The sequence below is a fragment of the Triticum dicoccoides genome, chromosome 7A (genome assembly GCF_002162155.2).
Source record: "Triticum dicoccoides isolate Atlit2015 ecotype Zavitan chromosome 7A, WEW_v2.0, whole genome shotgun sequence".
Lineage (NCBI taxonomy): Eukaryota > Viridiplantae > Streptophyta > Magnoliopsida > Poales > Poaceae > Triticum > Triticum dicoccoides.
Window position 1 is genome coordinate 28,562,464 of NC_041392.1, and position 5,591 is coordinate 28,568,054.

Sequence of the window (5,591 nt, forward strand, 5' to 3'; positions counted from 1 at the left end):
AGCCGGAAAATCCAACAGAAAAAAGGTCCGCTGCAAATCCAGGTTTTATCCCATGGAGAAGTGCAGTTTACCTGTTAGAGTTTGTCCCGTTAAGAAGCATTCAGTTGACCCAAGACAAGGCGACAGTACAACTGAAAAGCAGAGCATTTGTAATAGCCCAGGGACTCAGGCTAACGTTTGTGCAGAAATCTAGGTGAACCAAATTAAATGTCAGGCTAACATTTTAGTATAAATCCTGGTTTTTTTTTTTGTGAGAGATACATCCTGGAGTTACAGGTTTGGAAGGAGAAAACAACATATAATCTGAAAGCATCCTGCTGTCTGTTATCAAGACGAAACAAGGTGGGATGCTAAATAATTAAACAATCACCAGTTGAACACAGATGGACTTAACAACCTTGGCGGTTTCAGTCGAAACTTCCACATTTTTATCTTTAGATGATGTCTCATGCCAGGGAACTTCTTTCAAGCCGCTGCATACGTTGCTACCAATGGTTCGAGCACCAGTATCCCCAGATCTATCTGCAACTTCGTTAGCACCTCGACGAATTTCTCGGCTCCGTCTACACCTTTCTTCTTCTCCCAGTAGAGCATCAAGGTCTCAGGTCATGTCGCGTGGTGGCACCCAAATCCTGGCGCTATTGTATCCCTTCTTGACTGCACGGTAGGCGCACCAATGGGCGTTCTTGAGATACCATACTTTGAGATAGTGCTCCATAAAAATATCCTACGTCTTCAAGTTAAGTCTCACCATGCATCCTGGCATGCTTCTTGAGAGCAACGGCCTTGTCAAGCATACCCTCTGTAACATCTGTTTTTATCAGATCATCAGCAACCTAGATGTCGTATTTAGGATGCTTTAGTTCACAAGCATCATGCACAGATAACATCTCACACAGAACCCATGAACTTTGTGAATATCATCCGCGCTTGATTATAAAATAATTTATAGTACAGAAAAGAACAGCCCAGATGACGAATGTGGACAGAACAAAGAAAACTGGGTTCTTCTACTTCAGTATCCATGTCCATGGGCAACTAAGATTTCTCTGTTTTTACCTTCCATGATTTCCATGGTCGCTAATTTACACCCATCAATCGATGATAACTGCCCAGGTCTTCAAGAAAGGAGTCTGCAAGATCATATTCATCGCTAACCAAACTATCACTCGTGAACAAATATGTTGCTGACTTCATCAGGCTTCACTTACAGAGCAGACTGCAGCAAATTTGAGACCTCGTACCTGAACATTTTGATATATCATACGTTTTTTTTCGACATCGTATGCAAAAGATATAATCGTTTTACTTTTTCATCACATTTTTTTACAAAACATGTCCAAATTTATGTTTTTTAATTTTCCTAACTAGTAGATGTTGTAACATAACTACATCTCGAAGGAATTTATTTTTTGATGTTTTTATTATTTTCTTTTGTTTATTTTAAAACTAAAATGGCGATACACCTTGGGGGGGGGGGGTAGAGTTTGAACCCCTTTAGTCCGGGATGGCTAAACAACTATGAATACAAAACAGTACAAAACACTAGCAAAATTAATCAAATTAATCTTACTCTGACAACAATCTGACATGTGACTAGGAGCAACAAGAATTAAAATAAAAACTATTTTTAAACTCAAATTATTCACAATCTAGTGTTTGAAGAAAATTTGAACAAATTCATATTTAAATCATTCAAATTTGAGAACTAATGACACAAACAGAAACTAGACAAAATTTAGAATCTAATGTAAAAAGAATCACTCAAAGACATCAAATGTGGTAAAAGATATAAGCAATTTGAAACAGAAACTAAAAACAAAAAACAAATGGAAAAGCCAAAAACAAATTTCGGAACCCCTTTAGTCCCAGTTTGAGACACCCTTTAGTCCCAGTTTGTGTCTCAAACCGGGACTAAAGGTCTAATCTTTAGTCCCGGTTTGTGATACGAACCGGGACTAAAGGGCATCGCACCCTTTAGTCCCGGTTCGTGCCTCAAACAGGGACTAAAGGTCTAATCTTTAGTCCCGGTTTGTGATACGAACCTGGACTAGAGGGCATCGCACCCTTTAGTACCGATTCGTGTCTCAAACCGGGACTAAAGGTCCCATTTGAACCGGGACCAATGCCTTCCCGACACCCTGCCGCTTGAACCGGGACTAATGCTCACATTAGTCCCAGTTCGTAATGCAACCGGGACTAATGTGTGTATTGAGCTGTGACGAAAGCTCTGTTTTCTACTAGTGTTATAATCACCAACTATGTGTTATGATCCGGCAACCTCGGAGTGATAATAGTCAGGACCACTCCCGGTGATGACCGTAGTTTGAGGAGTTCATGTATTCACCGTGTGTTAACGCTTTGTTCCAGTTCTCTATTAAAAGGAGGTATTAATATCCCAGAGTTTCCAATATGTACCCCGCTGCCACGGGAGGGTAGGACAAAAGATGTCATGCAAGTTCTTTCCATAAGAACGTATGACTTTTTATGGAATACATGCCTACATTATATTGATGAACTTGAGCTAGTGGCGTATCGCCCTAGGTTATAACTGTCTTATGATGAATATCATCCAACAAGTCACCGATCCAATGCTTACGAATTTATATTATATTGTTGTTGTTAAGTTACTACTGCTATCGTTACTGTTGCAGTTGCTACAAAACTACTGCTATCACTGTTACCGTTACTATTACTGTTGTCACCATTATCAAAACTATCATATCACCTTGCTACTGATCACTTGCTGCAGATAATTAATCTCCAGGTGTGGTTGAATTGACAACTCAGCTGCTAATACCTTCAAATATTCTTTGGCTCCCCTTGTGTCGAATCTATAAATTTGGGTTGAATATTCTACCCTCAAAAACTATTGCGATCCCCTACACTTGTGGGTTATCACGGAGCAACTCGAGTGCGTGAGGCGCAGATGTTGTTCATGTTCCTGCAGGTTAATAATGAAGACCAATATGTCATCAAGGAAAATGATGATGAACTTACGGACATAGCGACCAAATATGTTGTTCATCAGGCATTGGAACGTGGCCGGTGCGTTGCAAAGGCCAAACGGCATCACCCTGAAGTGGTAGTGCTCGTGGTGGGTTTTGAAAGCAGTTTTTGCTTCATCCTCCTTGCGCATACGAATCTGGTGATACCCCGCGTGTAGATCAATCTTCAAAAAGTATTGCGCTCCCGCAAGCTCGTCCAGAAGTTCGTCCACACTTGGTAGTGGAAATTTCTTCTTCACAGTGGCAGAATTCAGGTGGCGAAAGTTGACACAGAAGCGCCAGCTCCCGTCCTTTTTCTTCACAAGCAGGACCGGGGCGGCATACGAACTCATGCTGTGAGAAATGACACCCGACTGCAACATCTCGTGCATCTGCTTCTCGATCTCATCCTTTTGCGCTGGCGAGTAACGGTACGGCTTGGTGTTGATGGGCGTGGTGCCCGGCTCCAGATGTATGCCGTGGTCATACTCACGATAAGGAGGCAGTGCCGTTGGTTCTGCAAACACATCGATAGCACCTTCTGAATGTTGGGGGGTACTGGCTCAGTGTTCTCCTTAGCTCAAGATTCGATAGTAACCAGCGCTGCAGTCCAGATATCATTGGCGACTTCCATCCCGTGGAGTTCATAGGCATCCACTCCAGCCGTGGGAGAGAGATTGGTGGTGCGAACCCCTTGTAGCACACCGTATTGCCCTCTGTTTCGAAGGAGATCCGCTTTAGTTTCCAGTGACAGTTCATCGGGCTGTGGGCGGATAGCCAGTCCATGCCCAATACTACATCATACGCACTCAGATGCAGCACCCTAAGATCGGTGTGGAAGGTGTCCTGGAACTTGCCACGCTAACTGCTTCACCATCTTTTTACAGAGCAGGTGTTGGCCATTCTCTAGCCGAACAGATACAGACGACAGTGCTTGTGTGACTTCTATGCGCTGAACGAACGCCTCACTGACAAAGCTATGAGAGCTCCCAAAGTCCACCAAAAGAAGCATAACTTGATCGCCAACTTGTGCGCGAAGACGAACGGTAGATGGTGCGTCCTCACCGGAAATCGCGTCCTGTGATAAGGTATAGCATTCCGACTCCTGGACAATTGGCGCATCTAGCAACTGCAGCGCGTGCACGGTGTCATCCGATAGGATCTCACAGAAAATCACCCACCTTGATCATCAGGATTTGTCCGGTGTGCTTGCAATGATGTTCGCGGGAATACTTGTCACCACAGCAAAAGCAGAGTCCATTGGCTAGAAGGAATTCCCATAGCTGCCGCTCGTGGGCATACTCGTCGCCGCCCAGTCGCGGGGGAGGCGCTTCATGCACCTGGTTGGGAGTGGGTGCTGCTGGAGGTGGTCTTTGAGGGAGTCCTGGATTAGGGGTTCCTCGGACAGCCGGACTATATACTTTGGCCGGACTGTTGGACTATGAAGATACAAGATTGAAGACTTCATCCCGTGTCCGGGTGGGACTCTCCTTGGCGTGGAAGGCAAGCTTGGCAATTCGGATATGTAGATCTCCTCCCTTGTAACCGACTCTGTGTAACCCTAGCCCCCTTCGGTGTCTATATAAACCGGAGGGTTTAGTCCGTAGGACAACAACAATCATAATCATAGGCTAGCTCCTAAGATTTAGCCTCTACGATCTCATGGTAGATCAACTCTTGTAATACTCATATCATCAAGATCAATCAAGCAGGAAGTAAGGTATTACCTCCATCGAGAGGGCCCGAACTTGGGTAAACATTGTGTTCCCCGCCTCCTATTACCATCCGGCTTACACAGTTCGGGACCCCCTACCCGAGATCCGCCGGTTTTGACACCGACATTGGTGCTTTCATTGAGACTTCCACTGTGCCGTCACGATAAAGGCTTGATGGCTCCTTCGATCATCGGCAACAATGCGATCCAGTGTGAGGTTTTTCTCCCCAGACAGATCTTTGTATTCGACGGCTTCGTACTGCGGGCCAACTAGCTTGGCCATCTGGAGCAGATCGAGAGCTACGCCCCTGGCCGTCAGGTCAGGTTTGGAAACTTAAACTATAATGTCGACATCCACGGAGACTAGATCTTCAACGGATTCGAGCCCATGTCAGGTGACGCCCGGGTAATTAAGCTACAGTGATCCTCTGCTAATGGTGTCACGTCACCTCATTTACAGTTGCTAATCTCGAGTTAGTTCGAAACCGATTCAAATTCAAATTCAAAAAAATAGGCAAACAATAAAAGTTTTCAAATATTAAAACTAAAATGTTCGGAGTGAACCAAATATTGCATAGATAATTATGGTGGAGGAACCACACTTTTATGGAATGATTAAATACTCTAAAGTGAATAAAACCATAGCAAAACAATTATTCAAATGATTTTAAATAGTAAACAAATGTTAAACTAGTTTAATTGACCACCAAACTTTTTATGGTAGAGGGATGTTCTGAAACCTTATTTTAGGAGCTATGGTCATATTTTATGAAAACTAAAATAAAGTATGACTAAACTAAAACAGAAAAGAATAAATAAAAAGAAAAGACAAAAGGTAAAACAAAAAAAAAGAGAGGGGGAAAACCCCCTGGCCAACTGGGCCAAACGGC

At 43.6% G+C, this 5,591-nt stretch overlaps 1 pseudogene; it reads right to left on the reverse strand.

Annotated features, from left to right (window-relative positions):
- Positions 1 to 358: 358 nt before the first annotated feature.
- Positions 359 to 890, reverse strand: LOC119332943 (annotated as a pseudogene).
- Between the last annotated feature and the right edge of the window lie 4,701 nt (positions 891 to 5,591).